Source organism: Dendrobates tinctorius, unplaced genomic scaffold (genome assembly GCF_039654945.1).
Source record: "Dendrobates tinctorius isolate UK_male_01 unplaced genomic scaffold, ASM3965494v1 ptg000011l, whole genome shotgun sequence".
NCBI classification, from domain to species: domain Eukaryota; kingdom Metazoa; phylum Chordata; class Amphibia; order Anura; family Dendrobatidae; genus Dendrobates; species Dendrobates tinctorius.
In genome coordinates, this window is record NW_027361679.1 from 50,819,889 (window position 1) to 50,845,286 (window position 25,398).

The 25,398-nt window shown below is 46.0% G+C and overlaps 1 protein-coding gene across 1 annotated transcript in view; it reads left to right on the forward strand.

Moving 5' to 3' along the window:
- Nucleotides 1-25,398, forward strand: part of FRAS1 (Fraser extracellular matrix complex subunit 1) — a 692,624-nt gene that overhangs the window by 563,343 nt on the left and 103,883 nt on the right. The gene's annotated exons all lie outside the window — the stretch shown is intronic.

Below are 25,398 nucleotides of genomic sequence, written 5' to 3' on the forward strand. Positions count from 1 at the left end.
CGCTGCAGTGCGCAAAGTTGAACAGAGAGTGGAGGTGGTGGAAGAACATGTGGGAAGTGCGGAGGACCAGGTTAATGAACTGTTGAAAAGGGAAAAGAAGTATATGCAACGTATAGCTGAGCTGGAATTTAAAACTGATGATTTGGAGAACCGCTCCCGCAGGAGTAACTTAAGGATTGTGGGGGTGCCAGAAAAAGCAGAGGGCAATAATCCCACTGAGTACATTGAGTCATGGTTGAAGAATATTGTGGGAGGGGACGGCCTTACCAAAATGTTTTCTGTTGAAAGAGCGCATCGGGTGCCCACCAGACCCCTGCCCCCAGGATCAGCTCCAAGAGTCATTTTGGCTAAAGTTTTGAATTATAGAGACAGAGACACTCTGCTGAGGAAAGCCAAGACCCATGCGGAACTTACCATAGATGGCAATCGCATCTCCATTTACCCAGATTATTCTGCAGCAGTCCAGAAGCTCCGGATGACGTTTGGAGAAGTTAAAAGAAGACTACGAGACATAGATGTGCGCTACTCGATGATCTACCCAGCTAAACTGAGAGTCGCAGCTTTGGACCGGGTGCACTTTTTTCAGAACCCAGAGGAGGCGACACTCTGGCTTGACTCTAATATACAAAATATCAGAGCGGGACGGACCCGTTGAAGCATACTCTGAGTGATGTTGAAACAGTGACTAACTGTGATTTAGTTTGAAATTACTAAGTTAATGGTCATCTTTGAGCTGAAGCAATGCCATGTTGGTTTAAGAAGGTTGTGTTCGGCGGCGCAACGCTTATTGCAGTTGGATTAATGTGGACGGGAGGGTAGTTGGAATACAGAGCTTGTATTGTTAGGCTGTTAAAACGCCCTACTGGTTCTCAAATAGAGAGGGAGAGAGAATTCTTATCAGCTTAAAGGCTGTGGGAGACAACTAATTTTTTTGGGAGGGGGAGGGGGAGGGAGGGGAGTTTATTCCAGTTGGGAAGTTGAGAAAGGGGGTAGAGGTGGGGAGGTGGGGGGGAGGATCGAGATTCTACCTATAACGTGTCTAATGTTTGGGATTGCAGCATATTATGGGGGATAGAATTAAGATTCTAAGCTGGAACGTTAGGGGTCTCGCTAACGCTTCAAAACGGGTTGCAATTTTACAATTTCTGCTGAAGCTGAGGCCCTCAGTGATTTGCCTCCAAGAGACACACCTGGTAGAGGATAAAGTCGCAATGCTACAAAAAAGATGGGTGAGGAAGGCTTATCACTCAACGTATTCGGCCTATGCAAGGGGAGTGTCGGTGTTAATCCATAATTCTACTCCATACGAAGAAGTGGAGGCTATAATAGATAGGGACGGGCAATACGTGTTTATTGTATGCAGAATTTTGAATAGATTATTATGTATTGTGTCCTTGTATATCCCTCCACCATTCTCTAGAAAAAAGATACAGGAAATTCTGGACTTATCTGGGAAATGGATGGGAGTCCCGCTGCTTGTAATCGGTGATGTAAATAATATTGCAAATGATCATTGGGATAAAGGTAAACATACGGGGGGGGGAAGGTGACACCTTTTGGAAACTACATGAGGGAGATTGGTTGGATAGATTTGTGGAGAGTTCGGAATATGGAGAAATATACTTATTCATGTTATTCGGCGACATACGGATCTTTATCTCGTATTGATGTGGCTTTAGGAAATGAGGGAATGGATGACTTGGTACAGGAAGTGGAATATCTGCCCAGGGTTCTATCGGATCATTGTCCACTGGAGGTGTCTCTACAATTGGGAGGGCAAGGGAGGTTGACAGGAATGGGATGGAAAATTCACCCCTTTTGGTTACGGTTGCTGGATATGGGAAAGGTGGGAGAAGAATTGGGAGAATTTTTTAGGATAAATGAAGGCAGTGCTGAGGGCCATATAGTCTGGGATACTATGAAGGCCTTTTTGAGAGGGATTTTATTCAGAGAAGTATCTCGATATAAGACTAAGTCTCAAAATCAAGACAAAGCAGTGATGGAGGAACTGAGGGCAGCAGAGGAGGCATTGGGTGCGCAGTGTAATACAGATACGCAGACCCGTATGAAAGTGGCCCAATTGGAAGTTAATAAACTTCATATCCGTAAGGCGGAGAGACGGCGGGCGTTTCAGAATGAGGCATTCTACGCGGAGGGTGAAAAAGTGGGGCACCTGCTCTCAGTGGTGGTGTCGGCACAACGGGAATCTTCCCATGTATATGCAATTAAAAATAAGGAAGGTACCGTGGTTTCACAGGGGGATCAAATTTTGGAAGTATTTAAACAGTTTTAGGCTAAGTGCACACGTACCGGAACTCTCGCGGAAATTACCACGAGAATTCCGGAATTCCAGTCTGCGGGAAAATCGCATTTTAAATTCCCGCGATTTTCCCGCGGAAAAACTAGCATTTTGCAAGCGTAATTAGCTTGCAAAATGCTAGCGTTCTCCAAGCGATCTGTAGCATCGCTTGGAGAACTGATTGACAGGTTGGTCACACTCGTCAAACATAGTGATTGACAAGTGTGACCAACTTTTTACTACTGAGGCCACCTATGCAGCATCAGTAGTAAAAGATAAAATGTAAAAAAAAAAATAAAAAACGGTGTTATTCTTACCCTCCGACGTCCCGCGCATCCGTTCCCAGTAATCCTTTGCGAAAATGCCCGCGATGACGTCAGTTCTCGCGGGATCGCGACGTCTCGCGGTCATTCGCGATGACGTCGCGCGAATGACCGCGAGACTTCGCGATCCCGCGAGATCGGACGCCATCGCGAGCATTTTCGCAAAGGACTACTGGGAACGGGAGCGTGAAGAGAAGCGGAAAGACTGCGCGTGACGCCGGAGGGTGAGAATAACAATATTTTTTATTTTTAAATTCTTTTTTTTACAGGGATATGGTACCCAAAGCCCGGAGGACAGTCTCCTCTGCTCCGGACCGTGGGTACCATCCGCAAATGTTCTGCTTACTTTCCGCATGTTGTGCACAGCCACATGCGGGAAGTAAGCGGAACAATGCATTCCTATGGGTGCGGGATCGCCGCGATTCCGCAAATTAATGAGCATGCTGCGGTTTTTACCGCGAAGCGATTCCGCCGCGGTAAAAACCGCAGAATTAGCACAGAATTGCGGAATCCCATAGGAATGCATGGGCTGCTTATTTTTCGCGTTTTCGCGGCAAAATCGCGCGGTTAAAACAGCCGCGGAAACGCGAAAAAAACGCCACGTGTGAACCCAGCCTTACAGTGAGTTATACTCCTCACAGACACATAAAGGTCAAGAGGAGATGGACAGTTATTTGGGGACGATTGAGCTTCCTAGATTGGGGGATGAAGATAGAGAGTGGATGGATAGGCCGCTTACGGCAGAGGAGTTGAAGGTGGCATTGGCGGACATGGCGGGTAATAAGGCCCCGGGGGCAGATGGTATTCCAACGGAGGTCTATAAAATACTAAATGAAGAAGTAATAACTAAATTGGTGAAGGTATTTGATGAGTCGTTGGAGAGGGGGCAGCTGCCTACTTCTATGAGAGAGGCCATTGTTGTGGTCATTCCTAAGGCCGATAGAGACCCTTTGGATCCGGAGTCCTACAGACCGATTTCACTTCTTATGACAGATATTAAGATATTGGCAAAGGCCTTGGCCAACAGGTTGACCCGTGTGGTGGCTAAAATAATTCACCCAGATCAATCGGGTTTTATGCCCAATAAATCTACAGCAATCAATCTAAGAAGATTATATTTAAATATGCAAATTCCGGCCGATAAGGCTGGAAAAAGAGTGGTAGTGTCTTTGGATGCCCATAAGGCTTTTGACTGTGTAGAATGGAAGTACTTGTGGTCGGTCCTGTTGGGCTTTGGGTTCGGGCCTAGGTTTATGTCTTGGGTGGGGTTGCTGTATTCCTCTCCAATGGCAAAAATCAGAGTAAACAATAAATTATCTGATAGTTTCTCACTATATAGGGGTACGAGACAGGGATGCCCATTATCTCCGTTGCTGTTTGCCCTCGCCGTGGAACCCCTAGCTATTAAAATAAGGGATACACAGGAGATAAAGGGATTTGTTTATGGAAGGAAGGAGGAGAAGGTGTCTCTGTACGCTGATGATATTCTGCTATACCTTGGGGACTCGGGGGAGAACTTGGATAATGCGATGGCATTAATTGAGGAATTCGGAGAATTTTCTGGACTCAAAACTAACTGGGATAAATCGTGCATCATGCCCATTGATACAGTAGATGGAGATATTGGGGAGGTTGGAATATTACCGAAATTGAGAGTAGTTTCGAGATTTAAATATCTGGGGATACAGATCGCCCTCCCTTTGAGTAGTTTTGAAGAACTTAATTTAAGCCCTCTGCTACAAAAAGTTCGTTCCAAGATTTCGGTGTGGAATAAATTACATCTTTCGGTGATTGGAAGGGTAAATCTTTTAAAAATGATTGTGATGCCGCAGCTGCTGTATGTACTGCATAATTCTCCAATTTGGATCCCACAGAGTAGGTTCTGTAAAATTAAATCGCTGTTCGGCGACCTAATATGGGGGGGGAAAGCCCACGGTTTAAACAAGAAACGTTGCAGAGGCTGAAAGAGGACGGGGGGTGGCGCTTCCTAATCCCTGGGTATATTTTTTTAGCAGCACAATGTCAACATATGGGAGGATGGGGGGAGGAGACGGGGCAGGAACAATCGCCCAGTAGTTTGAGAAAGCTGTTTAGGAAATGGCCTTTGGGAGAGAGCCTGGAAGGGGGGCAGTTTTTAAAATTTGGCTCTAGGTTTCCTACGGTTCTCCTTATTCATAAGGTATGGGAGAAAGTTAAACAGATTAGGGGTGTCACGGGCCTTACTAAATATTCTCCAGTGTGGGAAAACATAAATTTACAAGAATTCCAGCGAATGGAGGGATTTGGGCTTTGGAGAGAGGCAGGAATCAGACGGATGGGTCAGCTTGTGGGTCAGGGGAGACTTAAATCATTCATGGAGCTACAATCAGAGTTCCAGCTTCCACACTCAAATATGTATCATTATAAAAGAATTCAGCATGCGTATCGGTCGCAATGTCGGAGGAGGCCTGTTGAGGTCCAGATTGATGTCACGCTGGCCTCCATTTTGGGGAACAGCGAGACGAAGGGGGCAATCTCAGAAGTGTATAGAGATTTATTATTTACATTTCTAGTCAGTCATCCCATCAAGGCTAGAGTGAAATGGGAGGCTGAATTGGGAGAAATAAGTGATGATAGATGGGAATCTATTTTAGAATATGTGCCTAAGATTTCTATGAGCGAACCTGGGAGGATGTCTCAGCTGTACGTAATTCATAGAGCTTACAGAACTCCTGATAGATTGTTCAAGATGGGTTTGAGGTCTGATTCCGATTGTCCACGGTGTTCGCAGGAACGGGCAGATATGATGCACATGTTGTGGTGTTGCCCTAGATTGTCTACATACTGGACAGTTGTACTGAATCGGATCGAATGGATATACACTCACTGGCCACTTTATTAGGTACACCATGCTAGTAACGGGTTGGACCCCCTTTTGCCTTCAGAACTGCCTCAATTCTTCGTGGCAGAGATTCAACAAGGTGCAGGAAGCATTCCTCAGAGATTTTGGACCATATTGACATGATGGCATCACACAGTTGGCGCAGATTTGTCGGCTGCACATCCCTGATGCGAATCTCCCGTTCCACCACATCCCAAAGATGCTCTATTGGATTGAGATCTGGTGACTGAGGAGGCCATTTGAGTACAGTGAACTCATTGTCATGTTCAAGAAACCAATCTGAGATGATTCGAGCTTTATGACATGGCGCATTATCCTGCTGAAAGTAGCCATCAGATGTTGGGTACATTGTGGTCATAAAGGGATGGACATGGTCAGCAACAATACTCAGGTAGGCTGTGGCGTTGCAACGATGCTCAATTGGTACCAAGGGGCCCAAAGAGTGCCAAGAAAAAATTCCCCACACCATGACACCACCACCACCAGCCTGAACCGTTGATACAAGGCTGGATGGATCCATGCTTTCATGTTGTTTACGCCAAATTCTGACCCTACCATCCGAATGTCGCAGCAGAAATCGAGACTCATCAGACCAGGCAACGTTTTTCCAATCTTCTACTGTCCAATTTCGATGAGCTTGTGCAAATTGTAGCCTCAGTTTCCTGTTCTTAGCTGAGAGGAGTGGTACCCAGTGTGGTCTTCTGCTGCTGTAGCCCATCTGCCTCAAAGTTCGACGCACTGTGCGTTCAGAGATGCTCTTCTGCCTACCTTGGTTGTAACGGGTGGCAATTTGAGTCACTGTTGCCTTTCTATCAGCTCGAACCAGTATGCCCATTCTCCTCTGACCTCTGGCATCAACAAGGCATTTCCGGCCACAGAACTGCCGCTCACTGGATTTTTTTTCTTTTTCGGACCATTCTCTGTAAACCCTAGAGATGGTTGTGCGTGAAAATCCCAGTAGATCAGCAGTTTCTGAAATACTCAGACCAGCCCTTCTGGCACCAACAATCATGCCACGTTCAAAGGCACTCAAATCACCTTTCTTCCCCATACTGATGCTCGGTTTGAACTGCAGGAGATTGTCTTGACCATGTCTACATGCCTAAATGCACTGAGTTGCCGCCATGTGATTGGCTGATTAGAAATTAAGTCTTAACACACAGTTGGACAGGTGTACCTAATAAAGTGGCCAGTGAGTGTATAAATGTGTAATCCCCAGAGACCCTTTGATCTGTATTTTAGGCTTTGTGGAAGAATTGGCAGCGACGGCTATGGTCAAACTGGCGATTGCTAGACTGTTGTTCATAGCAAGGAAATTGATTGCCCGGTTTTGGATCAGAGAGGAGCCTCTGACTAGACGGGACTTTCTTGCGCAGGCGGAGCATATAATTTCATTGGAAAAAAGTATTTACACTAAAAGAAATAAACTTGAGGTGTTTCACAAGATATGGCAGCCATGGGTAGAATGAGAGGGGTGGGAGGGACGTATTGGGATATGGAAGATATTCACATTACATAACTATATATGGATGTTGGAAAGAGTACTGGACGAGGAACGGGGAAGGCACTGAAGGGATCTCGGAGGGGGGATAGGGGGGGAAAAGGGAGGGAGGAGTTTTGTTTTTGTTTATAAAAACATGTTTATATGTGAACAATTGCTTGATGTCATGTATATGATGTAATTGTTATCATAAATAAAAATTTATCTGATTAAAAAAAAAAAAAAGCAGGAAACCGGTGACTACTAACATCTACGGCAGAACATGGGTTAAGTTCCTACAGTTCTTGGGTAAGCCGTTAGGAAAAGAACCCCCGATTAGTGCCATCCTAGAGTTGTTACAATCTGGGTTGCAGATAGGGTTAGCAGTAAACACACTTAAGGTTCAGGTGTCGGCACTAGGGGCGCTCTACAATTGCAAACTGGCATCAGATAGGTGGATAGCCAGATTTATTAAATCCTGCCATAGAGCTAGGCCTATTCCAATACCCAGAATAGCCCCCTGGGATTTAAACCTGGTGTTAGAAGCCCTTACAAAAGATCCATATGAGCCATTACATCAGCTGCCCCTAAAGTTTTTGACCCTAAAAACGATCCTGCTAGTAGCCCTCACATCAGCCCGCAGGATAAGCGACTTACAGGCTCTCTCAGTAAATCCTCCTTATACGCAAGTCTTTCAGGATAGGGTAGTGTTAAGAACAGACCCCAGTTATCTGCCCAAGGTAGTATCAGATTTCCATCGGGGTCAGGAAATTGTCCTTCCATCCTTTTGCGAAAATCCAAAAAATCTGGGGGAGGAAAAATTCCATAATCTAGAGGTTAAGAGAGCTCTTGTAGAATACATATCTGCCACTAGCCAGTGGAGGAGGTCACAGTCCCTATTCATAGCTTTTCAGGGTGCCAGGAAAGGCTATGGGGTTTCAAAAGGGACTATTGCTAGATGGATTAGGGAAGCCATTAGTGTAGCCTATTCAGCTAGTGGTATCCCGATTCCTGACTGCATCAAGGCTCATTCCACCAGAGCCGTGGCGACCTCCTGGGCTGAAAAGGCAGAGGTATCAATCGAACAGATTTGTAAGGCCGCTACCTGGGCCTCACCTTCCACCTTCTTTAAGCACTATAGATTAAATCTATCCTCCTCTGCTGACTTAACCTTTGGTAGAAGGGTGCTGCAAGCGGTGGTCCCTCCCTAAGGTGTTTCGAAATCTCCAAAAATCTCTCAGGTGGTGCTGTCATGGGTGAAGGGAAAACCACCATGGTTACTTACCGGTAGCCGGTTTTTCCGGAACCCATGACAGCACCCGTACATTCCCCCCCCTTTTTTCACTGTATGGGTGTGCACAATTAGTAGGGTGTTTTGAGTGTTGTAGTGTTGGATTAAACATGTAACTAACCGGGAAGTCCTCTCAATGCTCTGTAACCCAACTGAAGCGGGGGAGAGGTGCCGCCCCTTATGTCTCAGTAGGTTCCTGTCCTGGCGGGGCGGATCCCTCTCTCAGGTGGTGCTGTCATGGGTTCCAGAAAAACCGGCTACCGGTAAGTAACCGTGGTGGTTTTTTTTCTGAAAAGGAGAAATGGTCAAAATTAAAAAAAAACCGCAAACAATCCATTTAGAAACAACAATACTAATATTTTAACTCAGGAAGAGTTCAGAAATCAAAATTTGTGGAATAACCATGATTTCTAAAAACAGCCTTCATGCGTCTTGGCATGCTTGCCACCAGTCTTTCACACTGCTCCTGGCGCAAAAATTTAAGCATTTCTTCTTTGTTTGATGGCTTGTGACTATCCATCATCCTCTTGATTACATTCCAGAGGTTTTCAATGGGGTTCAGATCTGGAGAATGGGCTGCCCATGACAGGGATTTGATGTGGTGGTCTCTTAATTTTTGCCAGAGCTGTAGCTCTCAGAATACAGCAATGCAAAAAACGATTTTTTTTTTCTATAAAACATAAAAAAATAAATGTGGTATCATTGTAATCATACTAACCCAAAGACTAAAACGGTCTTATCACTTTTACCCTATGGCTAAAAAAAATCCTGAATTGATTTGTTTTTGTTAATTTTGCCTACCAAAAATCAGAATAGAAAGCAACTAAAAAATGTCATTATATGCACACAAATTGCCATAGGCAAACAAAGATTCCTCATTAAAGACCCTAATAAAACGTAACTTTTATTAATTTCACTAAACGAAAAAAATTTTTTTTAAAAACACAGTGTTATGGGAGGGTATTATGTTCATGTGAATCCTATGGGTAAGCATATAACATACTTTGCTTACTCAATTATATATGCAAGGATATGCTCTCTCTATATCATTGAAAGTATAGGGAGGGGGGCACTAGTATTCCTCTCATCAATTGTACATTCGGGTAACCAACATGCACCAAAATCCTATTTCATTGGAGTCTCCTGTTGGCTATTCATATGTATCTATAAGGTACTTCATTTATTGCACACTATCTACAATTCAGCTTGTTATCGCTCATATATTAGCTTAACATAAATTTAAAAGTAGATGCATGTGTTGTGTATCCACTAGAATTAAATACCTAAAAACATGATATACAACCAAATCATATAAGGAATAAATTATTTATTGGTGGATAATATAATCAACAATTTGTAATAGCACTGAAAACTACCAGGTGGTGAAAAAGTGCAGTACAAAAAACGGGGTATATGTATACATAAAACATATATTAATGATGTTAGTACCATATTTTTTGGACAATAAGATTCACCAGACTATAAGACGCGCCTAGATTTTTGAGGAGGAAATTAGGAAAATAAAAAAAACTGAAGCAAAAAATGTGGTCAATTCTGTACTTAATGTCCCTATCCTGGTAAATATGGTCCCCTCATCCCTATCCTGGTATGCATGGCTCCCTCATTCCTATCCTGGTATGCATGGCTCCCTCATCCCTATCTTGGTATGCATGGCCCTTTTATCCCTATCCTGATATGCATGGCCCTCATCCCCATCCTGGTATGCATGCCTCCTCATCCCTAGCCTGGTATGCATGGCCCCCTCATCCTTGTCCTGGTAGGAATGGTCCCCCTCTTCTGTATCCTGGCAGGAATGATCGCTCTCATCCCTTTACTGGTATTCAGGGTCCCCATCTCCTCCAAGTATGCATGGCCCCATCCCTATCCTGGTATGCAGGGCCGCATCCTTGACCTGGTATGATTGGCCCCCATCCAAGGCCTGATATGCATGGTCCAATCCTTATCCTAGTATGATTGGCCCCATTCCAGTCCTGGTATGCATGGCCCCATCCTTATCCTGGTATGATTGGACCCATCCCGATCCTGGTATGCATGCCTCCATCCTTATCCTGGTATGATTGGCCCCGTCCCAGTTATGGTATGCATGGTCCCAGCAGAAAAAAATTAAAAAACCAAACCATTACACTTACCTTCCTCCGCTCCCTTGCAGTGACCTGCTCTGATGCCAGCAGCTGCTTAATGCTTGTAAGCAGCGCATGGCAGGGATGTCATGCGCTGCTCACAAGCAGATCAGAGCTACTGGGACAGGTCATCGCAGAGAGCAGTGAGTATTTATTGCTCTTCAGTAGCGCGCAGTGTCAGCCACCGGCTTCCTGCTGCTACCTGCTGTCAGGTGTGCCGATATTTAAAAGAAATAAATAATCAGAATATTCATTTCTCTTAAGTATCAGCACATGTGACTGCCAGCAGCAGCAGGAAGGCTCCGGCTGACAATGCACGCTACTGAAGAGCAATAAATACTCTCTGCGATGAACAGTCCCGGCGAGTGTTCCGGCAGCTGTGCTCTGCTTGTGAGCAGCGCATGATGTTCGTTCCATGCGCTGCTTACAAGCATTAATGGTTTATTTTTTAAAATCTTTTCTGATACGGCCATGCATACCAGGACCGGGATGGGGCCAATCATACCAGAATAATGATGGGACCAATCATACCAGGAACGGGATGGGGCCAATCATTCCAGAATAAGGATGAGACCAATCATACCAGGAACGGGATGGGGCCAATCATACCAGGATGCCAAAAAGAAATGAATATTCATTGCCCTCCTCGCCCATTGGTATGTAATGCAGTGAATATTCATTTATTCGGTCGTCCATGACAGCACCACCTGAGAGAGGGGATCCGCCCTCCAGGAACAGGAAATCCTACAGATACATAAGGGCGGTACCTCTCCCACGCATCAGTTGGTTTCCTGTTCCCTACAGATCATGCCATCATGGATGAGGAATCCCCAGGCCGGCTGTCCGACTCAGGTAGCGGGGGGGTCTCCTACGTCGGGCAGTGCGGAGTCCCCTGGAAGCGCCACGGTGGCCCGCGCAGTGTTCCACGTCAGTGTGCGGGGCAGGTGGGAGCAGGGTCCGGCAGATGCCCGTCTCCTGGGCCAGTGCCGGCAGGTAAGTATGGCCTCTCCTCCCCTGTTCCCGGTCCTCGTTCTGGCCGGTGCGGTCCCCCTCAGCCTGGGGGGGCGCTTTGTGTCGGGCGCCGCCATGGCGCTGGTGGCCTGCGCGTCCTCGCGCGCCCGTACCGGGGAGGATGCGGCGGGGCCGGTAGCGCTGGTGGTCTGCGCGTCCTCGCCAGCGTCCGGATTGTAAGTGACGCAGCGGGGGGCAGGGCCGGTGCCCTGCGCGTCCTTGCGCGCCCATACCGGAAGTAACGGGGCGGGGCCGGTGACGCTGGCGGCCTGCGCGTCCTCGCGCACCCGTACCGGAAGTGACGCTGCGGGGGGGCGGGGCCAGCGGCTCCGGACCAGAAGTCAGGTGCTGGCGGTTTTCTCCCTCCCCGTGCTCGCCAGGCGCGGCGGCGCGGGCGCCAGCAGAGCGGTAGGGGTGGGGGGGGGCATGGCACGCAGAGGGAGGGACGTCGGGGAAAATGGGGGAGGGGGGCAAAAATCAGCCCCTGGCCACGTCACCTGTGAACCCAGATTACCGGGGGGGAAAAAGGGCACAGAGGCACTGACGAGCGGCTTCAGCTCACCTGCAGGATGGACGAGCAGGAAGCTCCCATGCCCCAGCTGGACAAAGAGCAGGAACGTACCTCAGAGAGGTCCCAAACCAGCTCCCAGCAAAAGAAGAAACGAACTGGACAATCCGGCCACAGAAGTTCCTCCAAAAAGGGGGGGTGTAGTCCCAAAAAATTACAGGCATACTTCCTTACTCTGTCCCCCCTCCTGTAGGTGGCGGAAGAAACCCCTGACTTCGCTACAAGGCTAAGGGAAATAATCAGGACGGAGGTTAAAGCCCTAAAATCCGTACCCCAGCGGGAGTCATCTAGGAAGAGAAAGAGGGCGAGTTTTTCAGGGTCAGGCTCTTCATCTGACCCTAGAGGGAATGAAGAGTCCTCAGAGCCCTCCACCTCTGCGTCTGCGTCCTCTTCAGAGGAAGACACCAGTCGTTTCTGCCTAGGTCTGGAACAAGTGGACAAACTAGTCAAGGCAGTCAGAGCTACCATGGGGGTAACAGACACCAGACCTGAACGGTCTGCACAGAACCTAATGTTCGGGGGTTTAGACCCCAGGAAACGTAAGTCGTTCCCGTTAAACGACAAGGTCCAAAATTTGATTAACAGGGAATGGAGGAAACCTGAAAGAAAAGGCTCCCTACCACCAGCCTTTAAACAACGATATCCCTTTGAGGACCCTGTGTTGAATAAATGGGATAAAGCCCCGAAATTGGATGCAGCAGTGGCTAAGGCGTCCAAAAAATCTGCTATCCCCTTTGATGACATGGTCTCGTTAAAGGATCCGCTGGATAAAAAGGCGGACTCCTACTTGAAAGGCACATGGGAGATGTCGGCTGGCGCCCTGAGACCGGCGGTCGGAGCTACCTGCACGGCCAGATCTATGATGGTCTGGCTGGACCAGCTAGAAACGCAGTTAGAGGACAGAGCCTCGAGGGAATCTATCTTGAAAACCCTACCCACTATCCAGGATGCGGCAGCCTTTTTAGCCGACGCTTCGGCAGATTCTGCAAGAATGGCGGCCAAGGCCGCAGGGCTATCAAATGCAGCCCGACGGGCTATATGGCTAAAATGCTGGCCCGGGGATATCCAGGCCAGATCCCGGCTGTGCTCCATCCCGTGTGAGGGGGAATATCTATTTGGACCAGTCCTTGATGAACTCCTGGAGAAAGCTGGCGACGATAAAAAGAAATTCCCTTCCCTGCCCACCCCTTCCTAGAGACGTCCCTTTGCTAGGAAGAGATTTTTTCGGAGGAGTTCATCCAGGGACCGGGGCAGATGGGAAGATAAGAAGAGGAAAAGTACCGGCTTTATGTTTGGATGGGGACGCCAAGAAGCATCCCGTGAGACCAAGAAACCCCCCCAGTGACTAGAGGCCCCGGTGGGAGGTAGACTATCGGCCTTCTTCCAAGCCTGGTCGCGGATCTCGAACAGTAACTGGATCCTGGGGTTGGTAGGCTCAGACCTAAATCTCGAATTTGCATGTGTCCCCCAGAACAGTTTTAGGGTCACCCCGCTCAGGTCTTCCTTGGCGGAACAGACTGCCCTAGAAACCGAAGTTGTTGACCTATGTCAGAAGGGAGTATTGATAAAGGTACCAGAGGCGGAGAAGGGCGAAGGCTTCTACTCCCCCCTATTTTTAGTCCGTTGACCAGATAATTCCTACAGGACCATAATTAATCTGAAAGCACTCAACAGATACCTGGTCATTCGGCCTTTCAAAATGGAAACGATCAGTTCCACAATAAAGTTGCTGTTCGAAAATTGCTTTATTGTGGTTTTGGATTTAAAAGACGCTTATTACCATATACCCATCTATGCGTCTCATCAGAGTTTCCTTAGAGTGGCAGTTCATTTGGAGGGGTCGTTACAGCATTTTCAATATGTCGCCCTTCCCTTTGGTATAGCAGTGGCCCCTCGGTGTTCACTAAGGTTATAGCGGAAGTTATGGCCCATCTACGGGAGGCAGACATCCTAGTAATCCCCTACATGACTTCCTTTTTGTAGGCAAAACAGCAGTCCATTGTCTGGATCAATTGCAAAAAGCAAAATTGGCTTTGGAATGATTAGGGTGGCTATTAAACATTAAGAAGTCCCGTCTACAGCCCATGAAGGTCCAGCAGTTCTTGGGCCTAATCCTAGATTCGCAGAATCAGGAATGCCGTCTTCCACCTGGAAAATTAGATCGCCTACGTCAGCAGGTCTTGAACGCCTCCAATAACCCTACCATGTCTCTCAGGAAGGCAATGTCCCTCCTGGGTTCTCTCTCATCCTGCATCCCCGCGGTCCGATGGGCCCAGTTCCACACAAGGGGGCTACAGGGCAAGGTTTTACGCCATCAAAAGATCCTTGGCGGTTATCTAGAAGGCCAGTTGACTCTATCCCAACACACTTTGAGATCACATGAATGGTGGCTAGACGAGAACAATCTAGCCAGAGGGGTACCCTGGGAATATAACATAACCCGAGTAGTCACCACAGACGCAAGCCCTACGGGTTGGGGAGCCCACATGGGGGAAATCTTGATCCAGGACCTGTGGGAGGGCCATCAGTTGGGAATGTCCTCCAACCTGAAAGAGCTAACAGCCGTAGAGCAGGCAGTTAAAAACCTTCTTGTGTATCTACAGGGTCGCCATGTTCGAATATTCTCTGACAATCAGGTCACCGTGGCTTACATCAACCACCAAGGCGGCACTCGGTCCAGGCCCCTGATGGAGGTAGCAGAACGGCTGTTCCAGTGGGCAGAGCAACATCTCCTATTTTTAACAGCTCTGCACATAAAAGGAAGGGAAAACACCACAGCAGACTTCTTAAGCCGCAACCTTCTAAAGCAAGGGGAATGGTCCTTAAAAGCATCCATCTTCAACCAGATAGTACAAAAATGGGGGCAGCCAGAAGTGGACCTCTTCGCCACCAGTGACAACAGGAAAGTGCCTCAGTTCTGCTCTCTGAATCCCAGGGAGAACCCTCTGCCAGTAGATGCTCTTCTAATCAAATGGGACTTCGGCCTAGCATACGCCTTTCCTCCCCTGGCTTTACTACCCCTGGTGATGAGGAAAGTCAGGAAGGACAAAGCGAGGATTATAGTGATCGCCCCGTTTTGGCCCTGGAGGGCATGGTTCTCATGCCTCAGGGCCATGTCGGTATCTGACCCTTGGGTCCTACCAAACATCCCAGACCTCCTGTCCCAGGGCCCAGTTTGCCATCCTCAGGTAGCTGGCCTACATCTGACGGCGTGGATTTTGAGCGGGCACTTCTAAAAGAGAAAGGTTTTTACCCGGCCCTAATTAACACCCTGCTTAAAAGCAGAAAGCCGGTTACAACCAAAATCTATGTGAGGATCTGGAAGAAATTCCTTCAGAGCTCAGGAGTAGTAGCTGGACAGTCCACTCCCATAGCACAGATCTTAGAGTTCTTGCAAAAAGGTCTGGACATGGGACTCTCCACCAGCACCCTTAAGGTACAGGTGTCGGCTCTAGGGGCACTGTTCAACTGCAACATCGCCAGTAACCATTGGATCAATAGGTTTATTAAAGCAACAGGCAGATCCAGACCGATAGTGAGGAATAAATTTATGCCATGGGATCTAAGCCTAGTTCTTACGGCCATGACAGAGGCCCCGTTTGAACCTATCTCATCAGCTTCCACGAAAAACCTGTCCCTTAAAGTGGCTCTCCTGGTAGCGTTGACATCAGCCCGTAGAGTGAGTGACATCCAGGCACTATCTAGACTTCCTCCTTACATACAATTCAGGGATGACAGGGTAATTCTTACACCCGATCCAGCATACCTGCCTAAAGTAACCTCCAGTTTTCATAGAACTCAGGAGATAGTTCTTCCATCCTTCCTCCCTAATCCCAGGAACGATAAGGAAAGGAAATTACACACTCTAGACGTTAGGAGATGTCTCCTAGAGTACCTGACAGTTACTGACCCCTGGAAAAAAGATAATGCCTTATTTATTTCCTACCAGGGCACTAGAAAGGGCCTTAGGGCTTCAAAAAGTTTGCTAGCGAGATGGATTAGGGAGGCCATTTCTTTAGCATACACCTCTAAAGGCAAACCGGCCCCTGGCAAGCTGAGGGCGCATTCCACCAGGGCCATGGCAACCTCTTGGGCAGAGAGATCGGAGGTCTCGATCAACCAGATATGTAAGGCAGCTACTTGGTCCTCTCCGAGCACCTTCTACAACCATTATAGACTAGACCTGGGTGCTTCCTCAGACCTCTCCTTTGGTGTCAGGGTTCTGCAGGCTGTAGTCCCTCCCTAAAGTAATTATTTCTCTCTGTAATTCTCTCAGGTGGTGCTGTCATGGACGACCGAATAAAGTCGTAGTTACTCACCGGTTAACGGTATTTTTCGGAGTCCATGACAGCACCCGTATATTCCCTCCCTTTAGTTTAATTTGGGTGTGCACTTCTTCCTCTTATATGTACACGGGTAATTAATAGTCGTGTAGAGTATTGTATATAAATTATGCTATTAACCATTGTGGTCCTCTTGTGCTCTGTAAACCAACTGATGCGTGGGAGAGGTGCCGCCCTTATGTATCTGTAGGATTTCCTGTTCCTGGAGGGCGGATCCCCTCTCTCAGGTGGTGCTGTCATGGACTCCGAAAAATACCGTTAACCGGTGAGTAACTTCGGCGACTTTCTCTTTAGCAGTGGGCACAGGAGTTAGCTGTAGCTGCCGGCTCCTGCTTCTGTGACCCGCTGCTCTGCCAAACCTACTCCCCCACCTCCGCACAACAGCCAAAGCCGGTACATCCGGACTATAAGACGCACCCCCTATTTTCCTACACATTTTGGGAGGAAAAAGGTGCGTCTTATAGTCTGAAAAATACGGTAATTACAACACACATAAGAGTGTGTGTATATATATATATATATATATATATATATATATATATAGGGTACCACAGGGCTCTGTCCTGGGCCCTGTATTGTTCAACATCTTTATCAACGATATAGATGAAGGAATTGAGGGTAAACTGATTAAATTTGCTGATGACACAAAGCTAGGAGGGATAGCTAATCCTAGAGAAGAGAGAGAGAGGATTCAAAAAGATATAAATAAACTGGAGAAGTGGGCAGCAACTAACAGAATGGTTTTTAACAGGGAAAAATGCAAAGTACTACATCTGGGCAATAAAAATGAAAAGAGCATATACAGAATGGGAGGAATAGGCCTAAGCAACAGCACATGTGAAAAAGACTTGGGTATACTAATAGATCACAGACTGAATATGAGTCAACAGTGTGATGTAGCAGCAAAAAAGGCAAATGCAATTCTAGGATGTATTAACAGAAGCATACAGTCGAGATCACGTGAAGTCATTATTTCCCTCTACTCCTCTTTGGTCAGACCTCATCTGGAATCTGTGTCCAGTTTTGGGCACCACATTTTAAAAAAGACATCAACAAACTTGGAGCAAGTTCAGAAAAGGGCGACCAGAATGGTGACCGGTCTGCAAACCCTGTCTTATGAGGAAAGGTTGCAGGATTTGGGATTGTTTAGTTTGCAAAAGAGAAGACTGAGAGGAGACTTAATAGCTGTCTACAAATATCTAAAGGGCTGTCACATTGTAGAAGGATCAACTTTATTCTCATTTGCACAAGGAAAGACTAGAAGCAATGGGATGAAACTGAATAGGAGGAGACACAGATTAGATATTAGAAAAAACTCTTTGACAGTTAGAGTGATCAATGAGTGGAACAAGCTGCCACGAGAAGTGGTGAGTTCTCCTTCAATGGAAGTCTTCAAACAGAGGCTGGACAGACATCTGACTGGGATGATTTAGCAAATCCTGCTTTGAGCAGGGGGTTGGACCAGGAGGTCCCTTCCAACTCTACAATTCTATGATTCTATATATATATATATATATATATATATAGGCCAAAAAAGTAAAATGTACTAAGAGGAACATCATAAAATTAATTCACTGATGTAATACCTAATTTTTTTAAAAAATATATATAATACAAAAAATTTATATTTCGTGTCCTAATACAAATGTATAATATAGGTGTATCCCAATTGGAGTGTGCTATACTAGTATCATATGTTTGTCCTGTATATAATCTGGATGGCATGGTCAGCAGCTGGATTCATATGTAATGATGATTAACTGTTTCAAAGAGCAGTTGAATAATTATAGATACAGCGTATATTCAAACCTAAGTAGGGACTGCTACTATGGAACACAGGATTAGCAAAAGTAATCAGATATAAATATTACACATGATAAGAGTAGCCAGCATAATAAAGTGCTAATGAATACAAGGTGCCAGTGCATAAAAAGTGCTAATGCATGGAAAAATAACACAGTGTTTTTGAGTCATTACAAACCCCTTATCTGACCTGCACGTGCCCGACGCGTGTTTCGCCTTGGTTTTGATGAGGGACAAGGAAGCTCATACTAAACATATGTCCAAATTAAAAAAAATAATGCTTACTTAGTACAGCAAGGTTTAGCCAATCCCCTGAAATGGACGTTACTGATAATGTACCTGTCATGGGGATACCATGACAGAGAGGAGCCATAAGATTGCGGCATCTGGTTACACAAACTCCTGCACTGATTAGACCTGCTTCACCATTCTATTAAACAGTGCAGGTTTTCCTTGCTCTTGTCATTGCAAGGGTTAATCAGTTCAGGTGATCTCCTGGTGGAGGTCTCTATGCTGAGTTGTCTCAGCTGTTCTGTGTTGGCCACTCCCCTCTGGTATACACAGTTGGGAAAATAAGTATTTGATACACTGCCGAAGTTTTCCCACCTACAAAGAATGGAGAATTCTATAATTTTTATGGTAATCTCTTACTAATATCTTAATAGATGTGCCTTTTCTGGGCGGCTACGGGCTGCTATTTTTAGGCGGGGGGCCATATCCATGGCCCCTTACCAGCCTGAGAATACCAGCCCACAGCTGTCTGCTTTTGCAAGGTTGGTTGTCAAAAAAAGGGGGACCTCACGCCTTTTTTTAAAGTTATTTATTTAAATAATAAAAAGAAAAAAACAGCGTGGCAACCCCTCTATTCTTGATAACCAGCCTTGCTAAAGTTGACAGTTGAGTGTTGCAGGCGCTTGCCATCAATTTTGCCTATCTGGTTATAGAAAATACAGGGGATCCCATGTCGGATTATTTATTTATAGTGCAGGCAGCGGGTTCTGAATACTCCTATCAGCCGCTCCTGCTCTCACTGTTATTAGCGGCAGGAGGTGTAGGCTGATGGGAGTAATAGTCTCATCAGCCACCACCTACTGTCACTGTTATCAGTTGAATATAACTCTCACCAACAGAGCAAGGGAGAATGATGCGAGCGGTCTTCAGCACCCGGTGCTGGGGAACAACGCTAACTATACCGCTGCTTCCCTGGCACCAGTATATGTGGTACTGATGCAGTACACGGGCGGCAAACGGTTGCCACACATATGCCGCAAGTATTACACACACGGACACTGATGTCTACGATACCGTTTTTTCTGGTACCAGAAATATCAGGACGTATGAAACCAGCCTGAAATTATGAAAGCCAGAACAACGCTTTCATAGACTTACATTTACAGTTGTGACCGTTACCTGTGTCTTCCAGTCAGTCAGAAGATGCTGTCACAAGATTGCAGCGCAAGTGCTTTGACCCCTTAACGACCGCCGATATGCCTTTTAACAGCAGCAGTTAAGGGTACTTATTCCTCAGCGCCGCTTTTTAACGGCACTGAGAAATAAGTGTATAGCGCCCTCAAGTGTCAGAATAAAATATGCGAGGTCTCGACTACCGGGGGGAACTGAGACCCTGGAGAACATGATTCGGGTCGATTTTTGCCGTCCCCAGTGTTGTGATCGCCGTTATTTACTGAATAATGGTGACTGCAAAAAAAAAGTCAGATTTGCCATTTATTTCTCTCTTCTCTGATATGAGCTAGCATACCAGAGGAGAGAGAAATGGGGTCCCCCAAGTCCCCCTGGTACCTCCGGCTCTGTCCCCCGGCTCCCGACGTCTTCTTTCTGGAAGAAAATGGTGGGAGCATGCGCAGTGCGCCCGCCGAGATCTGCTTTCCGGCACGCTGCAATAATAGCAGATTTTTCCTATTGGTTAATTTTGTTCTCTGTGATAGATCCTATCATAGTGATCAACAAACACCCCCCCTTTGTCACTCAGTTAGGTAAAAATAATAAAATAGAAAAATGTATTTTTTTTCATTTTTCGTTTGGGGTTAGGTTGGGGTTGTGGTTATAGTTGGGATTACGGCTAGAGTTTGGATTAGGGTTAGGGGTGTGTTGGTGTTGGGATTGTGGTTAGAGTTGGGATTAGTGTTAGGTTTTTGATTAGAGTTAGGGGTGTGTTGGTGTTAGTGCTGTGTTAGAGTTAGAATTGGGGGTTCCACTGTTTAGGTACATCAGGGGTCTCCAAATGCGACATGGCGCCCACCATTGATTCCAGCCAATTTTGCGTTCAAAAAGTATAAGCCCTGCCATGCTCCCAAATAGTAGCTTTCTCCCACGTACGGGGTATCCGTGTACTCAGGAGAAGTTGCACAACAAATTTTGTGTTCTATTTTCTCCTGTTACCCTTGTGAAAATAAAAAAAAGTTTGGGTCAAAAGTAAATTTTTTGGCGGAAAAAGTTAAATGTTCATTTTTTCCTTCCACATTGCTTTAGTTCTTGTGAAGCACCTGAAAGGTTAATAAACTTCTTGAGTGTGGTTTTGAGCACCTTGAGGGGTGCAGTTTTTAGAATGGTGTCACGTTTGGGTATTTTCTGTCATATAGACCAGGGTTCCCCAACTCCAGTCCTCAAGGCACACCAACAGATCATGTTTTCAGGATTTACTTAGTATTGCTCAGGTCATAATTGCATCACCTGTGCAATACAAAGGAAATCCTGAAAACATGATGTGTTGGTGGGCCTTGAGGACTGGAGTTGGGGAACCCTGATATAGACCTCCCCAAACTCACTTCAAATGTGAGATGGTCCCTAAAAAATGGTTTTGTAAATTTTGTTGGAAAAATCAGAAATCGCTGGTCAACTTTTAACCCTTATAATGTCCTAACAAAAAAAACCATGTTTCCAAAATTGTGCTGGAGTAAAGTTGACATGTGGGAAATGTTATGTATTAACTATTTTGTGTGACACGAATTTCTGATTTAAGGGCGCAAAAATTAAAAGTTTGTAAATTGCAACATTTTCTAAATTTCTGCCAAATTTCTTTTTTTTTATAAATAAACGCAAGTCATATCAAATAAATTTTACCACTAACATGAAGTACAATTTGTCATGAAAAAACTATCTCAGAATCAGTGGGATCCGTTGAAGCGTTCCAGAGCTATAACCTCATAAAATGGCAGTGGTCAGAATTGTAAAAATTCGCTTGGTCATTAAGTACAAAATTGGCTCCGTCACTAAGGGGTTAAGCAAGTGACAAGTCCTCTTTAATTGTTAACAAAACACTTAATCTAATTGCCTTTTTTTTAAACTCTTTGGAGCAAAATTTTTGGCCATAAAAGGAAGCCATCATCAGAAAATGATATGTTAATTAAATCAGAATTTTTACATATTACAATCTGTCGTTAAAAAGCCCCCTGAACTCTTGTAATACTTTACGCACTGGCCATTGGGGCTTCTTTAGATTCTGACTTCCATTAGTTTCAGGAAGCAACACATGTACATAGGCACAATGATCAGACCCTTAAGCATATGTTTTGTATTGAAGTGTCTAATGAGCCTGTGCAAAGGTCATTGTCATGGGAGAAGAAAGAGAGCAAGGTCAATTATGACATTGCCTATTGTGACTGGTGAATCCTTTCCTATCAGCTATAGAGGTGTTACTGTAATACTACCTATATTGATTAAAAAACTATTGTTAGCTCTTCCTGAAAAGACAGGAAGTATTAGTCTAAAGGTGGTGAAATAAAAAAAAAACATTGCCATATAAGAGGTACTTATTGAAATATTCCCATTAAAGGCTCGTTCACATAACCACATTTTCAGGTCAAGTGCTGTCTGTTTAAAAAACTAACAGCTCTTGGACCAGTGTTTATAGTGCCATTCATAGTAACATAGTTAGCAAGGCTGAAAAAAGACTTTTGTCCATCCAGTTCAGCCTATATTCCGTCAGAAGAGATCCCCAGATCTACGTCCTTCTAAAGAACCTAATAACTGTAAGATACAATATTGCTAATCTTCAGGAAGACATCCAGACCTCTCTTGAACCCCTCGACTGAGATCACTATCACCACCTCCTCAGGCAAGGAATTCCAGATTCTCACCACCCTAACAGTAAAGAATGCTCTTCTATGTTGGTGGAAAAACCTTCTCTGCTCCAGACGCAGAGAATGCCCCCTTGTGACCGTCATCTTCCTTGGTATAAACAGATCCTCAGAGAGATACCGTATATTCTCGTGTATAAGCCGACCCCCCCCCCCCTAATTTTGCCACAAAAAACTGGGAAAACTTATTGACTCGCGTATAAGCCTAGGGTGGAAAACGCAGCAGCTACTGGTAAATTTCAAAAATAAAAATAGATACCAATAAAAGTAAAATTAATTGAGACATCAGTAGGTTAAATGTTTTTGAAAATCCATATTGAATCAGGAGCCCAATATAATGCTTCATACAGTTCATGATGGCCCCATAAGATGCTCCATACAAAATACATCCCATATAATGATGCCCAAAGGTTAATGGCCCCATAAGTTGATCCATAGAATATGCCCCATATGCTGCTCCATAAAATGCTCCATAGATTATTCCCCCATAAGATGCTCCATAGATTATGCCCCCATATGCTGCCCCATAAGATGCTCTATAGATTATGCCCCATATGCTCCTCCATTAATTATGCCCTCATAAAATACTCCATAGATTATGCCCCCTTAAGATGCGCCATAGATTATGCCCCCATAAAATGCCCCATATGCTGCTCCATAGATTATGCCCCCATATGCTGCCCCATAAGATGCTTCATAAGATGCTCCATAGATTATGCCCCATAAAATGCTCCATAGATTATGCCCCCATATGCTGCCCCATAAAATGTTCCATAGATTATGCCCCATATGCTGTTGCTGCAAATAAAAATAAAATTACATACTTACCTCTCCGTCGCTGGGGGCCAGGTGCCGGGCCCTGAGCAGGCGAGGACAGGTGCTGGTGTCACAGCTGGCTCAGGGCCCAGCACCTGCGATATTCACCTGTCCCCGCTCCATCGCTGCGCGCCGCATTGTCTCTTCCGGGTCTTCTGTCAGTGACTGTTCAGGCAGAGGGTGTGGCGCGCTCTAACTACGTCACCACGCCCTCTGACCTGAACATCACAGCCAGACGACGCAGAGGACAGAGTAGCACGCAGTGATGGACTGGGGACAGGTGAATATTGCATATACTTACCCCCTCCTGGCGCAGTCTCTGCAGCCCCGCTTCTCCCGGTCTCAGGCTCCAACCTTCAGCGGTCACGTGGTACCACTCATTAAAGTCATGAATATTTACATATTCATGACTTTAATGAGCGGTAACACGTGACCGTAGAAGGAAGGAGCCTGAGACTGGGAGAAGCAGGGGGGCTGCAGAGACTGTGCCAGGAGGGGGTAAGTATGATCTGACACCCCCACTCCCCCCACCGTCCTCCTGTGTGCTCCCCCACCCTCCTCTGTGCTCCCCCTGTCCTCTTTGCTTCCCCCATCCTTCTCTGTGCTCTCCTTGTCCTCTGTGCTCCCCCATCCTCCCCCGTCCCCCTTCCTGCTCCCCCCGTCCATACTCACCCTGCTGTGCCATAGCTGAACGTCCCTGCATCCTCCGTTGTCCTGGTGCAGCAGCTTCTTCCTGTGTTGAGTGGTCACATGGTACCGCTCATTAAGGTCATGAATATGGATGCCACGCCTTTGGGAGTGGGGTTGCGTCCATATTCATGACCTTAATGAGCGGTACTGTGTGACCGCTCAACACCGGAAGAGGCAAGCTAGCCCTGGGATAACGGAGGATGCAGGGGACGTTCAGCGATGGCACAGGAGGGTGAGTATGATGTCCCAGCTCCCCCTCCCCCGCTGGTCTGGTTTCTGCACAATGACTTGTGTATAAGCCGAGAGGGGGACTTTCTGCCCAAAAAAATGGTCTGAAAATCCCAGCTTATACGCAAGTTTATACGGTATTTGTAATGTCACCTTATATACTTATACATGGTAATTAGATTGCCCCTCAGTCATCTTTTTTCTAGACTAAATAATCCTAATTTTGCTAATCTTTCTGGGTATTGCAGTTCCCCCATCCCCTGTATTAATTTTGTTGCCCTCCTTTGTACTCGCTCTAGTTCCATTATATCCTTTCTGAGCAAAAACTGTACACAGTACACCATGTGCGGTCTAAAGCCGGTTTCACATTAGCGCTTTTGTGCACAGCGCATCGTGCGCACCCGTGCACTTGTGCACCTATGTTTAACATGACGTGCGCATGGTCTTGCGCACACTTGCGCATGCGTTTTTTTGTCTTTCGCGCCAGACGCAACATGTTGCATTTTTTGGTCTGCCCTATCTCGGCAAGAAAACGCATGCGCACGCTTGCGCACAGAATGCGCAGAAACAACACATTGAAGTCTATGGGAACGCATGCGTGCGCATGGTCTTGCGCACGCTTGCGTTTTTTTGTGCATGCGTTTTTGAGGTAAACGAGTCTGGAATGTGGTCTAGACAATGGAAAAAATGTCACACCTAAAAACGCATGCGCATAAAAACGCAAGCAACACTGCGTTTTTTTGACGCATCAGCGTACGCATGACGTTAAAAAAGCGCGCGTTTGTTTTGCGTTTTTCTTTGCGTTTTTTATGCGCACGATGCGCTGCGCAAAAAAACGCTAATGTGAAACTAGCCTTACTAGGGATTTGTACAGAGGCAGTGTAATGCTCTCATCATGTGTATCCAGACCTCTTTTAATGCACCCCATGATCCTGTTTGCCTTGGCAGCTGCTGCCCGGCAGTGGCTGCTTCGGGTAAGTTTATCATTAACTAGGATCCCCAAGTCCTTCTCCATGTCAGATTTACCCAGTAGTTTCCCGTTCAGTGTGTAATTGTGAAATTGATTCCTTCTTCCCATGTGTATAACCTTACATTCTGCCACCTTTTGGCCCAAGTTTTCAACTTATCCAGATCCATCTGTAGCAGAATACTATCTTCTATTGACTGCGTTACATATTTTTGTATCATCTGCAAATATCGATATCTTACAGTGTAAACCTTCTACCAGATGGTTAAGAAATATGTTGAAGAGAATAGGTCCCAACACCGACCCCTGCGGTACCCCACTGGTCACAGCGATCCAGTTAGAGAATATACCATTTATAACCACCCTCTGCTTTCTATCACTAAGCCAGTTACTTATCCATTTACACACATTTTCCCCCAGACCCAGCATTCTCATTTTGTGTACCAACCTCTTGTGTGGC